Source organism: Mandrillus leucophaeus, unplaced genomic scaffold (assembly GCF_000951045.1).
Source record: "Mandrillus leucophaeus isolate KB7577 unplaced genomic scaffold, Mleu.le_1.0 Scaffold33, whole genome shotgun sequence".
Classification (NCBI taxonomy): domain Eukaryota; kingdom Metazoa; phylum Chordata; class Mammalia; order Primates; family Cercopithecidae; genus Mandrillus; species Mandrillus leucophaeus.
Window position 1 is genome coordinate 5962634 of NW_012103476.1, and position 16774 is coordinate 5979407.

A 16774-nucleotide genomic window follows, 5' to 3' on the forward strand; every position below is an offset into this window, starting at 1 on the left:
TACCTAAATTGATTTTTTTATATTTATATTTATTTTTAAAAATCTGACAGTAAAAACAAAGTTTATGAATCAGAGGTTAAATATATTATTTACTTATAGAATATCTTAACACAGGTTCTGCATGTTTCATTTCTACAGAAGTAACCTGCACATATAGAAGGCATCTGCAGTACAGGATTGGAGCTCCACACTTACAAAATCTCCAAACTTATATGGAGCAATTTGTACATATTTTTCCTTCCCTTCTTGAGAAAGAAGAGAAAGCTTTGTTCTCTAATGTAAACAAATCCCCTCTGGAAAGTGTACAAAAAGGTCCCTAAGTTGCTTCAACTCTTTAAAATGCAAATGAATAGGTCAGAAATTGATTACCTGTTGTTATGTAAATGAATGGCTCTAGAGATGATGAATTTGTAAATTTCCCTAGGGTTTTTATCTTTAATTTCCAAGACTTGTTTGTCTCTTCCTCATTTTTTTTTAACTTGGGTTGCCAGTACATTTTGCCTAGAAAGTCATGATCATGCAAAAATGTAAAAACAGTCACATTTTGTTTTAACACAAATTGATCTCTATACTGATGGTGTTATATTTATGGCAAATAATGATTTTCTCAGTACATAATTATTAAACATGTAGTAATGCTAATATACAGGATAAGGCAGTAAACAAGGGAGGGAAAATATCTTTGCCCTCTAGACATAGGGAAAACAAATAAGCAAAACAAATGGTAACTTAATAATAAAAGCCAAGGGAAAAAATAATCAAAGAAACATTGAAATCATGGGGACTTTGGGATTTTCGAGAGGATGTTCAGAGAAGTTCACATTAATGAGAAGATAGTATCTGAATGAAGAATCTAAAAAGGAGAGTGTGAACCTTGACAATGACAGAGAGAAGACGATTAGGGAGCAGGACCAGTGAAAGCAAAAGCCTTAAGCTGGAATCATGTTTGGCTATTCAAGAAACCACAAGGATAGTAGCATAGCGAGGACAGAGAAAGTAGAAGAGAGACTGGCTATGATAGAGAATATTCACAGTCAGGTCACTAAGTAAATTAATTTAATATATAATTGAATGCTAATATATTGCATATGTTACACAGTAAAATTAGGAAAGGTATCATGGAGGGATTGGAAATTGGATTCCTTCCATTAAAAAAAATACATTTTATGTATAGAGTAAGGATTGCATAGGAATTTAGGCAAAATCTCTGTGGCTAAAATCCCTAAGATAGTACCAAATTTTACCCTTTTTATCTTTAGCAGAGATAATTAGCAGAGACAATTAACATCACTGCCCAACTAGAATACATGTCTCTCCCTTTTCTATAATTAGGTGTGGACATAGCTACATTATCACAAAAGACAAGTATGTAGAATTAAGTAAGCTTGAGACAAATGGAATGGCCTGTTCCTCAATATTGTCCACCACGCTGAATCTAAAACATAAAATTGCAAGTGCTCCTGCTTTCTCTTTTCTGCCCTTCCTCCTTTTCACCTTTCTTTTTCAATCCTCTCCCTCTTCCTTCCTCTTTTCTTCTTCCTTTACTCTTTCCTCATTTTCTCCCACAAATGATTCATCCACTTCTACATGTCAGGCACTTTACAGGGTGTCTGTGATTCAGCTGTAAGTCAAACCAGAATCTCTCTTACCCCAATGGATCTTATACTCACGTACATGAAGAGATTATTATTAAAAAAGTTTCAGGTATGAGTGTTACATTCCAACTTGTATAACAGGTAATAAAGAAGTATCATAAATTAAAATAATAACGAGGGAAATATGGCTGTGTAATATAGTGCTTAAAAAAAGTTCCATCAGTTTCTGAAATTTCAAAGCCATATAACATTAGGTAAGTTACACAAACTTTGAAAATTTGAGCTTCTGTTTTAAAAGAATATAAAGGGAATGTTTCATGTAGTTGGCAATTGGGTTTATAAAAAATTTTAGCCAGTCTAAGGATGATAACGATGATGCATGTGAAGTTTATGTAAAATGCTCTGAAACATTCTGTGAAGCATAGTGAGAGCTTAATGAATTTGAGCTATGGATATTTTGAATTACTAATTATTTGACCTTGGCAGAATCATTATGGAAGATGTCCTGAGGATGCAGTGATGTGCTGAGAATTTGAGAGTAGGAGTTTAAAGTAATGTTATATTCACAAAGAAAGAATAAAATATACAAGACCACATGTCTAGAGATCACAGACTTTTAAAAATCATTCGTGCTTTTAAATTCATACTTTGTTTTTAACAAATTCAAATGCCTTCACAGGAAGGGTAAGAACCATAACTATGTGAAAAACTGAGCCATCACCTAAGTAATAATATTTTTAAAAAATTAATAAGAATAATAAATAATCAAAAGCCTAGAGTCAACTTCCACGTCCTAATTTAAAGGTGAAGCTATAAGGAGACTTCAAAAATTCATGGAAAAATTGACATAAAATATAAAAATAAAAAATATAAACTTTATTTCTCAACAGAAGCTCCATTAAGTTCAAAACACTTTTATAAGTGATTCCAAATATTTAGTCCCTCCATAAAGAAATGAGAATCCTTGGAATTTAACCGTGTCAATGCAGTCTTCTTAAAATATTATTAAATAAATAGATGGCTGCTCTTGACATAATTTTAAAATTTTAGGAAACACAAAAATTGTCAGAAGGAACCAAATCAGGACTGTAGAGTGGATGCCTAATAATTTCTTGTCGAAATTCTCACAGTATTGCCCTTGCTTTAGGAGAAGAATAAGCAGGAATATTGTCATGGTAGTGAAGCTTTGTTGAGTGTTTCTCTGCTAAAGCTTTGGCTAACTTTCTCAAAACACTCTTATAATAAGCAGATGTCATTATCCTTGGCCCTCTGGAAACTCAACAAGTAAAATGCCTTGAGCATGCTGAAAACCTGTTGCGATGACCTTTGCTCTTGACCAGTCTGTTTTTGCTTTGACTGGACCACTTCTACCTGTTGGTAGCCATTGTTTTGATTGGACTTTGTCTTCAGGATTGTACTGGTGAAGCTTTGTTTCATCTCTTGTTATATGGTTAAAATAATTGCTTCAAGATCTTGGTCCCACTTGGTTTAAAATTTCCATTGAAAGCTCTTCTCTGGTCTGCAGCTGATCTCAGTGTAATTATTTTGGCAACTATCAAGTAGAAAATGTTCTCAATTTCAATTTTTCAGTCAGAATTATGTAAGCTGAACAAGTTGAGATATCTATGGTGTTGGCTATTTTTTCTGTTTTTGGTCATCTGTCTGCTTCAATTAGGACCAAAAAGGGATTAATTTTTTTCCTTGCAAATTGGTGTAGATGTTCTGCCACTGCAAGCTTCATCTTCAACATCATCTCTTCTCTTCTTAAAGTTAGCTATCTGTGGTAAACTGCTGATTTATTGGGGGTATTTTTTCTATAAAATTTTCTCTCTCTCTTTTTTCTTCCGCAGGATAGAAAATGTGGGAAAATTTCCCACTCACTTTATGAGACTTTTATAACTTTGGAATCAACTTTATGGGGACTTTACAATTCAGGAAAATTACAAGCCAATTTTATTAATGAATGCATGTAAAATCCTACATAAAATGTGAAGACATCAAATGTACCAATTTATAAAAGGGAAACTGTGATGGACATTACCCAGAAACCTTTTATAAAGTATTAATGATGTCATCATTCTTCCACCTAAGGCTTACTATAAATTTGTGTTTGTTCTTTCTTCAATTTTCACAGAATTCATGTTGCTCTGATAGGGCTTTTTTTCAAACCAGTGTCCTCTCCTTGGTACCTCAAACTAGATCATATTGAGACAAGTTAGGAAAAGTTGCAACCAGCCGGGTGCAGTGGCTCACGCCTGTAATCCCAGCACTTTGGGAGGCTGAGGGGGGCAGATTGTCTGAGCTCAGGAGTTTGAAAACAGCCTGGGTAACATGGTGAAATTCCGTCTCTACTAAAATACAAAAAATTAGCCGGGCATGGTGGCAGGTACCTGTAATCCCAGCTACTTGGGAGGCTGAGGCAGGAGAATTGCTTGAACCCAGGAGGCGGAGCTTGCAGTGAGCCGAGATCACGCCACTGCACTCCATCCAGGGCGACAGAGAGAGACTCCATCTCAAAAAGAAAAAGAAAAAGAAAAAGAAAAGAAAAGTTGCAACAAGTTAGTATAAGTTTATTTTGGTACAAAAAATGTTTAAAATTGATATTTTTTAAATGATATCTGTTTTTTATGAACATCTTGAAGAACCCTAGTTTGAGAAGGAAGAAAGAAATATTACATGGAAACATTCACTCAATTTAAAAATAATGACTACTAAGCAAAGGTTCTATGAGAAAGATACTATTAATTTGTAACGATAAACAGCCGATAGATCATCTTATATTTTTAAAACTGAGGGGACAACAAGAAAGTTTACCATAGAGCTATTATAGCACATTCATGAAAAAGAGAATCAGAATTTAAAAGGACAATATTGGCAAAGATTACTTATTACACTTCATGTTTGTGACCAAGATTTATCAATAGAAAAGTACTCTTATTTTACCTAAAACTTTTTATGCTCAGAGATCTTGACTAGGTTATATTTGCAATTTTCATAAAGACAGCCAAGTAAAACATTTATGGGGAAACACTGTACTCTGGTTTCAACGTTTCAACTAAAGTCAGAAACACTATACTTCAGTAAAGTACACTTTAATTAAAATTTAAAGAATTATTGAACTCTCCCGATATCTGATCGATTAAAGTTGGCAAAAGTCAGAAAGTATTCGGCATGGAAAAGCTCCCTTTAATGGTCAGATGTAATGAGGCATTTTTTAAGTGTTTTAGAATAACCCCTGGGAATACCATCACTAGAAATACCCACTGGAGTATTTAATGAGTAAGCAAATGCCACATTTCTGGGTACCTACAAAAAAAATCTGGCTTTCAGAGATGCACAAATTATGCATCTTATTAATGTACAGAAATAGATCTACAAATGGGCAATCCGAAAAAAACTGAAAATCCTCAAAAAGCTAAGTTCTGAGGAGAAATGAGTATATTTCGGGCAATAGTAAATAACTCCTTAAAAGAAGAAAATCCAGTCCTCAAAGCAAAAGGGCGAGTCTGAGAGCAAGAGCCCCAGAGAAAGACGCCCGAAGGAAGTCACAGATAGAGGAAGTGACTGTGGGTTTAGATGAATGGAAAATGAACGTACCAGTTCACAGCTATGTCCTTCCCAATTTGGGAGGTTAAGGGCAGGAAGAACATGAGAAACTCTTTTGAGAAGCTGCATAAGTTGACATTGAGGATCAAGGATTTCAAAAGCTTTGAATATAAAGAGGTGAGAGTTTTTTTTTTTTTTTTTAACTATTATTCTGGTCTGTTGGTTGAGCTCTGAGGTTAGCATCTTACAACACTTTAAAGTAAAACTAAAACAAACACATTATTTTTTAAATTGGCCATATCCGGAGCCCAGAAAAATATTAAAAATAGTAACGTGTCCTTTCAGACACCTCATAAAAATTTGGGGAAGAGATATATGGAAATAGCTTTTCAACACTTGGCAAATAGAATAGGTTTCAGTTACATCAGATTATAGTTTTTAGTCTGACAGTTTGTGTCTGAATATACGACGGATTAATTTTATTAAGTTTGTTGGAAGAGTTACTGAAACAACAGGTTTCAATTATTTTGTTCTCACTGAAATCTGCTTCACAAAATGGACCACTGAAATGAGAAAAATTGTTTCAGTTTATTTTAATGTGATTTCCTGAGTTGAGGGCATTTTCTACATATATATGCAGAAAGTCAAGTAGTTGCTTATGAATACAGCATTACTTTTCAACTATTCTATTAAAATAACATTATCTTAGATTTCAATAACATGTAATGTGCATGTATTACACACATGAAAAGTCAATTCACATGGTCACTCACACTAAAGTGAATGAATGTATCATTGTTCTCTGCATGTGATGCCCAGGGAATCACATGAAAATGTACAAATTGTCATAAATGGAATTTCCCATCACTGCCTTCTTAGCATAAAAATGATGTGGTGATTATAGTGGTAAACATAATAAAATTGTCAGAGATCTAATGTGACATATCACTAACCATTTAAGGTACAAAATAGCTGTTGATAAGATATTTGGAAATGGATATAGCATGATCATAATACAGTAATTACAAATATTGCTACAAATTACAATTTTTAGAATTTAAGATATTTCATTAACACTAAACAGGCTTCAAATGCCTACTGAACTGATAAATCCCATTACCAACTGATTTGTTTCAATATGATGTGTTCATTGCTTCTATTTGGATCTATTAATAACTCACAGAGCTAAGAAGTATGGGCTTTCCTTGCATCTTTATTGTACTCAAACTCTTTATTCCCTGGAAGATAGTCAAGGTAAAACACTATTAATTTAATACCAATTTAAATTTTGCTTTATAACATTTTCAGTGTATATGAGAAGGTAAGTTCTTTATGGACTCTGAGTTAAAATGAAATTTTCAGATTTCTAAGTTTATTATGGTTATTTCAAAAATTACGATTAAAATCATGCCATAGAAACCAAACTTAAGAATCATAATGTTCTAATATAAAAAGAAGGAAAACAAGGGAACAGGTGATTGAGCTGACTATAGAATATCATACAAGTGGAAAGTAAAAGCTCATGGCAGTGTCGAGATAGAACTTGTCAAAGCGGTTGCTGTTCTGTGTGTCATCTTCTTAAATAGATATGAGCTTGGAATTCACTTGTTAGTGATATTCATTTCTAAAACTATCACAGAACACCGAAGTTAGAAGATTAATTTGGTTGTGATCCCAAGTTCATTGAATAGCATTTTATCTTACTGTGTGTATAAGTAATATGATAATGGTGATGGTCAAAATAGAAACCTTGCTTGATGCCATGCATGGTGCTAATAAGATAGGAGCATTATTTTATGTAATTCTAACAATCTTAGGATGTAGTTATAACTATTATATCACGCTTTTGTTTATGAATTTAAGTGATATTATTAAGTAAATTTGGTCTGCAATTTTATAGATGGTACAGCTATCATAAATTAAACCAGTAAGCTCCTTGGAGTTGTAGAGTTTATTCAGGTTTAAAAGTGAGCAAAAACACACAAAAATAGTAAATGAGGAAATGGAGAAAGTAGTGTTTTGGAAAGATTGGGTAAGTCAACAGACGTAATAGGCAGACATTTTTCTAAAGCAGGGATATTTAAACTGATTTCTGAACTTTCGAATCAGTCATCTGCACAAAATGCTTGTGGGGATAATTTCAGGCAAATGGAACAGACTGCAGTTATCATGTTGTGAAAAGTAAGTGTATATTTTTGACAAATCAAAGATACAGGGGATAGTAAGAGAAATCTAATGTCTGGATGACCAGAAGAAAAATACAGAATGTAGAATAATTTATAGTTAATGAATAGATAAAGGTTCAGAATGTTTCTATACTAATGAAATAAATGAAAACAATAAAAATATAAGAAATCCACAAAACTCTAAGCAGCATGAAACATGTAAATCTACCACTGTTATTTCTGCAGAAAGCAAAGGCAAATAGGAGATATTTTAAAAGCCAGAAACAAAAAGATAAATAATTCTAACGCTGAAAATGCTGTATACTGAATGGAGTCTTCCATGTAATAAAAAAAAATGCTACCTATAATAATACCCTTTTGTAATTAAGGTAAAATGTATACATTTGAAAGCCAAAAGAGAGAGGGAAGAGAACAGAGAGAGAGGATAAGAAGGAGAAGGAGGGAGAGAAAATTAGTAACCATCATAATTATACTGAAGGAAATACTAGAATGTACTGTTCAGGCAGGTGAAAAGTTAAAGATAAATATTCTATGTTTAAATAAATTTTGACTATAAAACCAAAAGAGCAATATTATTTAAAATTTATAACATAGAACCTAATTAAGGCACAGCAAAGTAATAGGATATTCTTGTGGAGGGGGAAAAGGAGACTAAAAGGGCAGTTCGTTGTTTAGAGAAGAATAAAAAGTAGTCAGCAATGTAAGACTCTTATAAGTCCGAGATACTTTAATGTGTTGAAGTTCCTCATGAATCCATTACCTTGTATAACATCGAAACAAATAGAAGCAGAAGAAACAAAAAAGGATACAGAATCAGGAAATGAAAGAGAGAAAAAATATATCATTAGAGAAACAAATAGAAAGCACTTATGTTTATATATAATTATGTTTTATACATATAAGCATAAATATGTATGTATATATACACACACATATATATGTAATTACATTAATTGGCCAATGAAAAATACTTTCAAAATGGAAAAAGTTATTTAGAAGAGAAACACTTAATCATAACCACAGGAAATTTGCAAATAAAAACAATGAAAAAGAATATTCCAATCAAACATTAACCTGTATTAATGCCAGATGAACTAATTTTAAGAATAAAATACATTGCTAGAGAGGAATGAAATGTTTAATATTGATAATAAAATCAATTCCTAAAAGGTTGTAAGAAATATATAAGAAGTTAATAATACTAATTTAAAATGCAGACTCACTAATTTACAGAAAACCAAGGGGAAATAGACAAATCTACAATTTCAGCAAAATATTTCTTAATAGCTAATAAAATAATAAAATAGTAACAAATTTCAAAATGTCAATGTACGGTTTTTGTTCATAAGTTAATTGATAAATCAGTAATAAAAGATAACTACATTGTCCTTACAAACTTGGAAATCAAAGACTAAACAATCCATTACCTATAAATTCACCATAGAATTAGAAAATATCTTTAACTGAATTATAGCAAAGTAATACAGGTGATGACTTGAGGAATGCACAAAAGCAGTATAAAGACAAAAATACATAGCAGTAATGACCAGTAATATGTACGCAGCATAAATGAGAACATTAATCTATCCCATCTATCTCAGAAAGTTAGGATTTAAAAAATTGACCTGTAGAATGCAGAAAGAAGGAAATGATAACGATGAAAGCAAAGTAAAGAAACAGGAAAAAACAAAGCACACAATGGGGAGAGAATGAATAAAATAAAAAATAATAGTTATTTGGAATGGTTTTAAAATGTATAAAAATCTGGTGTGATTAAATATAACCACATTTTTACCTCCCATTTTTTTCCTTCAGAAAGAACACATCTAAGGTTTTTCTTTCATGGGATTAAATTAGTGACAAGATTCTCTTCCTCCCTCTGTCTCTTTCTATCTCTCCAATACCTATGTTTTCTAACTCTGTCTTTTTCTATCTCACCAATACCTATGTTTTCTAAATGGAACTGGCACTGCTTTGTGCCTGAAACCTTCTCATTTTAAAAATGCACTGGCGATGTATCCTATCTGAGCCACTAACGCCTGGAAGCCAGATAAGAGAATGAAAAAAAAGTTATTGATTGATTGGTGGACAGTGAGTAGGGAGGAAGGAGATAGATGCGAATGTTAATTCTAGTTAATAAACATGAATTCTGGAAACAATGACAAATAGAGAATGCTTTGGCCTGGCTTTGTTTCATGCAAGAGTTAGGCCGGGTTTTACCTTTGGATGTACCTTACGCTTGCTGAGCAACTGCAGTTCATAATTATTTCTCCTCCTTACAGAGAAAGGTTTAAATTAGATTTTTCATGAAGTGATTTCTAGGCCTAAAGCTCCATGAAATAAGCTAAACTCATTTTTAAGTGTGTACAGCATGTGCATGTTGAGTGTCCTCAAATTACTAGTTATATTACTATGGTCAATTATACTTGCCAATTGTGCTTAATTGAAGGTGAAAGCACATTAGGTTTTTAATTTAAAAGCCATAGGTAAAACCACTCTAAAAATCCTATTTGGATCTCAGACCTGGTGATGCTTTTCTCTATAGACTGGGATTTTATGGTACATTAACCTGTTCATTCACATAATTAGAACAATAACCGAATGAGCTGTTGTATTGGGTAATACATGATAGCAATTCCATTCATCTCTACTAAGATTTAGATTATGAACATGAAACCACCTTTGAAGAAATGCAGAGAAAAATATATGCATAAAACATATGTGGTGACTCATGCATGTAATCCCAGAACATCAAGAGGCCAGAATGGGAAGATTGCTTGAGGCCAAGAGTTCGAGATCAGCCTGAGCAATATAGTGAGATACTGTCCCTATCAAAAATAAATAAATAAATAAATAATAAAATTAGCTGGGCATGGTGGCGCACCTGTTATCCTAGCTACTCAAGAAGCTGAGGTGAGAGGCTTGCTTAAGCCCAGGAGTTCCAGGTTACAGTGAGCTATTATGTCACTGCACTGTAGCTTGGGTGAGAGAGCGAGACCCTATCTACAAAAATAAAAATAAAAAAATGCATAGGAAATAGTTTTTCCTCTTGAACACTTTCAGTAAGATTATGGTTATACAAATCATCAAAACATCAAAGACAGGAACTGTTCATTTCTGTAGACTCCCCTTTCCTTATTTCCTGCAGCACTCCATACTTCTACAATTTGCCACATCCTGTTTCTAAAATAGTTCTCACATCTGTCTCCTCTCCAACACTGCTGGCTCACTATGGGTCAGTTTCTACCTCCAGTGTCAGGTCCCTCACATTCATCTTTCAAACTGTTGATAATATCATCTTCACCAGGTCATACCCTCGTTCAAAGGACCTCTAGTAACCTTCCGATTTTAGGCTAACTCCCTATGCTTAGTGCCATCTCCAAGCCTTGATCCCTTTGTTTTCTGTCCTCAGATGTATTTCTTACAAGCATTGCGTTTCTTTTTTTTTAACTTTTGTTTTAAGTTTAGGGGTACATGTGAATGTTTGTTACATGGGTAAACACTTGTCACAGGGGTTTGCTGTACGTATTATTGCATCACCCACGTAGTAAGCCCAGTACGCAATAGGTATCCTTTCTGTTCCTCTCCCTCCTCCCACCCACCACCGTCAAATAGACCCCAGTTTCTGTTGTTTCCTTCTTTGTGTTCTTAAGTTCTTATCATTTAGCTCCAACTTATAAGTGAGGACATGTGGTATTTGGTTTTCTCTTCCTGAATTAGTTTGCTAAGGATAATAGCCTCCAGCTCCATCCACGTTCCCTCAAAAGACATGATCTCATTTTTTTTATGGCTGCATGGTTTTCCCATCATAATAGGTGTTAATATTGCTCAGGTTGTGACCACTATCAACCCTAGTTCTGCATATCAAGGAGAATACATGGAAAGGCAAAGATCTTGCACCAGCATATTTAATTTTATACCTGATGAGATTGTAGGATCCAGGAGAAACTCATATTAATATTTGATATGGGCCAGGCGTAGTGGCTCATGCCTGTAATTCCAGTACTTTTGGAGCCCGAGGCGGGCAGATCACATGAGGTCAGGAGTTCGAGATCAGCCTGGCCAACATAGTGAAACCCCATCTCTACTAAAAATACAAAAATTAGCCGAGCATGGTGGTGCACGCCTGTAATCCAAGCTACTAGGGAGGCTGAGGCAGGAGAATCACATGAACCTGGGAGGTGGAGGTTACAGTGAGCTGAGCTTACACCGTTGTACTCCAGCCTGGGAGAGAGACCAACACTCCATCTCAAAAAACCAACCAACAAACAAAAATACTTGATATCGTTTGGCTGTGTCCCTACCCAAATCTCATCTTGTATTTTAGCTCCCATAATTCCCACAGGTTGTGGGAGGGACCTGGTGGGAAATAATTGAATCATGGGGGCGGTTTCCATGAAACTGTTCTCATGATAGTAAGTCTCGCGAGATCTCATGGTTTTATAAGGAGTTTCCCCATTCATTTGGCTCTCATTCTGTCTTGGCTGCTACCATGTAAGATGCGCCTTTCGCCTTCTGCCCTGATTGTGAGGCCTCCTCAGCCACGTGGAACTGTGAGTCCATTAAACCTCTTTATCTTTATAAATTACCCAGTCTCAGGTATGCCTATATCAGTGGCAGGAAAATGGACTAATACAATACTTAATATCACTACTGAAAAAAACAGTGATGCCTGCTTCTGGTTAACTGTCTCATATATATTTCCATCATCTGAAAATAAGTCAAAATTACTGTAAGTCAAAACTTTCCTTGCATACTCTTTTCATCAAATGCATTCACTGAGCTCCTTAGGAGGGATGAAGTGCCTCCCAACATCTCAGAAGCAGAATAATGAAACATGTTGCTTATATGATTTTCTCCACATCCATCCCACACACATACACAAGAGAACAAAAACATCTCAGTGGTTTAACACTATATGTTTTATTTCTCATTCATGGCACACTTCAACGAAGATTGTATATTTCACATGAGTGGCAATCCCCGAAGTAATAACCTTGTTTTACAGTCTCCTTACCCCTTTGATGCCACTGTTTCCAGCATGTGACCCCCATGGTCACCACAGAAAGAGAAGAAAGAATATAAAACATCTTTGAAGCCCAGTGGAAACTTCAGACTGAATCTGGGTATTCTATTAGGTTGGTGCAAAAGTAATTGGATTTTCGCTATTACTTTTCACTGCAAAAACCGTAATTACTTTTCCACCAATGTGATATTATAAAGGCTTGGTATATTCATATTCTATGCAAATTTCTAATATAAAATCTAAGAAAAAAATCCTCTATCAGTTTGCAAGTTTCCTCTTTCTCTTATAACAGGTTGCCACAAATGTAATAACTTTAAAGAATGTAGATTTATCATCTCTCAGTTCTGTAGGTCAGACATCCCAGCTGGCTCAGCTGGTTTCTTTGGTCTCGGTTTCACGAGGGCAAAAATCAAGCTGTTGGCTGACTTGGCTCTTTGTCAGGAGACTCTTGGAAGAACTGGCTCCTATGCTCATGCAAGTTGTTGCTCAAATCCAGTGCCCAGTGGTTGTAAAACTGCTGTCCCTGTTTCCTTAATGGCCAGCGGTCAATCTTAGCCTACAGAGACCTCCCACCTCCTCACACTTCAAAATTCTCTCACCTTCCTTTCTTCCCCTTGTCTTCTGACTTCATCTTCTGACACATCTCTCAGCGCCTCACCAAAGAAAAATTCTGTCTTTTATGGCTTCTGTAATTATGTTGAACACGTCTGAATAATTCAGAATAATGTCATTATTTTAAGGGGAGCTGATTAATCACTTTAGTTACATCTGCAAAGTCCCCTGACAGCAGTACTGAGATTTGTGTTTGGATTAATTACCTGCAAATGGGAATCTTCAGAACTCTGCTTACCACAATCAGTAACACTAACTTGAACTACAACCATGCAATGTATTTATTTATAGTCACCCTAATCTTTCATAACAAAAACATACAAATATTCTATGGTTAGGCACAATGGCTCATGCCTGTAACTCCAGCACTTTGGGAGGCCGACGCTGGAGGATTGCTTGAGCCTAGAAGTTCGTGATCAGCCTGGACAACAATACGAGACCCCATCCCTTAAAAAAAATTTAAAAATACATGCAGATGTTTTTAAAACAAATACAGAAGCTTAAAGTCATTAATGTAAATACATAGATTTAAGAAATAAATTTAAACTTTAAAGTGATAGTCCTTGTTGAGATACATATTATTATGAAACTTGTGGATGAGTAAATAATCATAATATATGAGCAATTAGCAGGAGGCAGAATAAATCCTCTGTAGTAATATATAACAGAATTGGGGATATGATGGAAAGTTTCCTTTAATACTTACACTTTAAAGTATCAGCATCTAAAAGATAAATAGACAAAGAAAAGACAGAAAGGAAGATACTAGTAAAAATATCCAAGAATGGATCATTCAGAATCCAAGCAGAAAGGATATTACAGTAAACAGCACATTTGGAAAAAAAAAAAAAAAAAAAAAAAAACAACTTCAATTAACTGTTGTATTATTACTACCCCTTTTCCCTTGGGTAAGGGTAGTATTATTAAGGTATTTATTTACATACCCTATGATCATATTTTAAGACCCAAGTTTAAAGTCTAAAATAGACAGGACTTTATTTAAAAGACTCACTTTTGGAATTGGTTAAATTCCTTCATATGCAATGTTAAAAGGTAACAGAAGAAAATGGTCCAAATAATTGAAATAAAACAATTTGTATGCATCCACTAGAAAAAAAGCAAAACAAAGCAACAACAACAACAACAAACTGTTTAAAGTTTCAATCAGCTATAATTATGTTTTACATTCATCAAATTAATGGGATAGTTGTTCAACCTATATATTTAAAAGTCTACATTTGCAGATAATGAATTATTGACTTTTTGGATATATGTAATTAATTTTATGAGTAGTAAATGCTGGGATTGAGCGAGGTGTCCAAGAGGCTTATTAGGGGTTAATACCTGTAAAAGATAAAATGAGGACAAATTGGAGTTGGAGAAAGAAATTCTTCGACCGCAATGCATATATGATACATGTAAGGAAAGAAAGAAGAGAAGAAAAGGCAAAGAGAGACTCAGACCACAGTGCAGAGGTACAACACAGAGTTTCAGAGCAAAGACTGCCTATTAGAGGAGTCCCATGTTGAAAAGTAATGGACAGACCCAATACCAGCTCAATCATTGGCTGGGGCTTCCTTGAAGGAGTGTGGCCTCAGTTTGAAAGATGTGTCTGATCCAGAAGTCTGTAAGAACTGAAGACTGCCAGCTAGCTACACTCCTTACATGTTCTTTTGTGAATTAGTATGTTCGTTTGTGAACAGTTATCTGAACTGTACAAATTACTCTCACCATCCATAATTTGCACACCATAAAACTTCTTTTTCATATATACGTGAGGTCCAAGATTCCTGTGGTCCTTTTTCTCTGAGGCTGGTGGGAAACAAAAGTAAGATAGAGGTTAGTGGAATTAACTACAGCTCTTATCAATGAGGATAACTTCAAGATTGATACTGATCATTTTCCTACAAAAGCACACCTGCTACTCATAGTATTTGACTTGTGGTGTGGTAAAAATTCTCATTCCACAGACATCAGAGCCCTGTTAACTATGCATTTCTTAGAAAGGTTACTGCACATATCCATTCACATTCACAATTATGACACAGAGAGAGAGAGAGTAAAAAGAGTAATGCAACAGGACCATCTGAGTCCAAAAGACGTTCCTGCCTGGGCCCATAATGTTAATAGCAACTCTATTTCTTACTGTCTGTCGTGGTTAATTATAGTGCCAAGATGGTGATTCTTTAGTTTTGGTCCTCTGATCTCTGGCCAGGGAAAGTCCAAACAGAATACATATTTTATATTTGCTCACATATTTACTGCTTTTGATTCTCTCTTTAACTTTTAAGTTCAGGGGCACATGTGCAGGATGTGCAGGTTTATTACATGGGTAAACATGTGTCATGGGGGTTTGTTGCACAGATTATTTCATCACCCTGGTATTAAGCCTAGTGTCCATTAGTTGTTTTTCCTCATCCTCTCCCTTCTCCCATCCTTTGCCCTCCCATAGTTCCCAGTATGCATTGTTCCCCCCATATGCCCATGTGTTCTCATCATTCAGCTCCCACTTATAAGTAAGAACATGTGGTATTTGACTTTTTTGTTCCTGTCTTAGTTTGCTAAGGATAATGTCCTCCAGCTCCATCCACGTCCCTGCAAAGGAGATGATCTAATGCTTTTTTAAATGGCTCCACAGTGTTCAATGGTGTCTACTTACCACATTCTCTTTGTTCAGTCTATCATTGATGGGCATTTAGGTTGATTCCATGTCTTTGCTCTTGTGAATATTGCTGCAGTGAGTAAACATGTGCATGTGTCTTTATAGCAGCATGATTTATAATCCTTTGAGTATATATACAGTGATGGGATTACTGGGTTGAATGGTACTTCTGTCTGTAGGTTTTAGAGGAATTGCCATATTGTCTTCCACAATGGTTGAACTAATTTACACTCCCACCAACAGTGTAAAAGCATTTCTTTTTCTCCACAATCTCACTAGCATCTGTTATTTTTTGACTTTTTAATAACAGCCATTCTGACTGGTGTGAGATGTTATCTCATTGTGGTTTTGATTTGCATTTCTCTAATGATCAGTGATGCTGAGCTTTTGTACATGTGATTGTTGGCCACATGTATGTCTTCTTTTGAGAAGTATCTGTTTATGCCCTTTGCCCAATTTTAATGGGGTTGTTTGTTTTCATAAATTTGTTTAAGTTCCTTATAGATGCTGAATATTAGACCTTTGTCAGATGCATATTTTACAAAATTTTTCTCCCATTCTGTAGTTTGTCTCTTTACTCTGTTAATAGTTTATTTTGCTGTGCAGAAGCTCCTTAGTTTAATTAGATCCCATTTGTCAATTTTTGCTTTTGTTGCAGTTATTTTTGGATTCTCATCATTTTTTTTCTATGGATTTAGATTTGAACCTGACAACAATTTGCTTCTCCTTGATTGTCTTAATGTAAGATTGTATTATAATATAGGTCTGCTGCTGATGAATTATTCTAGCTTTTAAATGTCTGGAAATGTCTGTAATTCATCTTTAGTTTTGAAAACTATTTATGCATAGTATAGAATTTTAGGGTGACAGTTTGAATTTTTGTTGTGAGGCTAGAAATATGTGTTCTAGCTTTTTTTAAAGAGATGGCAAGCTTGCAGATGTTTTCAAGCCACCAGGGTAGATTGCATTATAGTAGAAAGTTTGTCTGTGTGTGTGTGTTTGTGTGTGTGTGTATGTGTTTGGAAGAGATTCACTGGAGTTTAGCTTAAGTAAAATCATAAGAAAGTAATGGAACTTACCTTTGTCATTAAAGGGATCAATAGTTCACTGAGCACGAGAGAGATTAAGGCCTGATTTAATTTTTTTT

The 16774-nt window shown here is 34.7% G+C and overlaps 1 long non-coding RNA gene across 1 annotated transcript in view; it reads left to right on the forward strand.

Annotated features, from left to right (window-relative positions):
• Positions 1 to 5194: 5194 nt before the first annotated feature.
• The window catches only part of LOC105545469, a 154425-nt gene continuing 142845 nt past the window's right edge, over positions 5195 to 16774 (forward strand). Inside the window, exon 1 of the long non-coding RNA XR_001006929.1 lies at positions 5195 to 5318. This is a non-coding gene — a long non-coding RNA (uncharacterized LOC105545469). The remainder of the gene's footprint in view (positions 5319 to 16774) is intronic.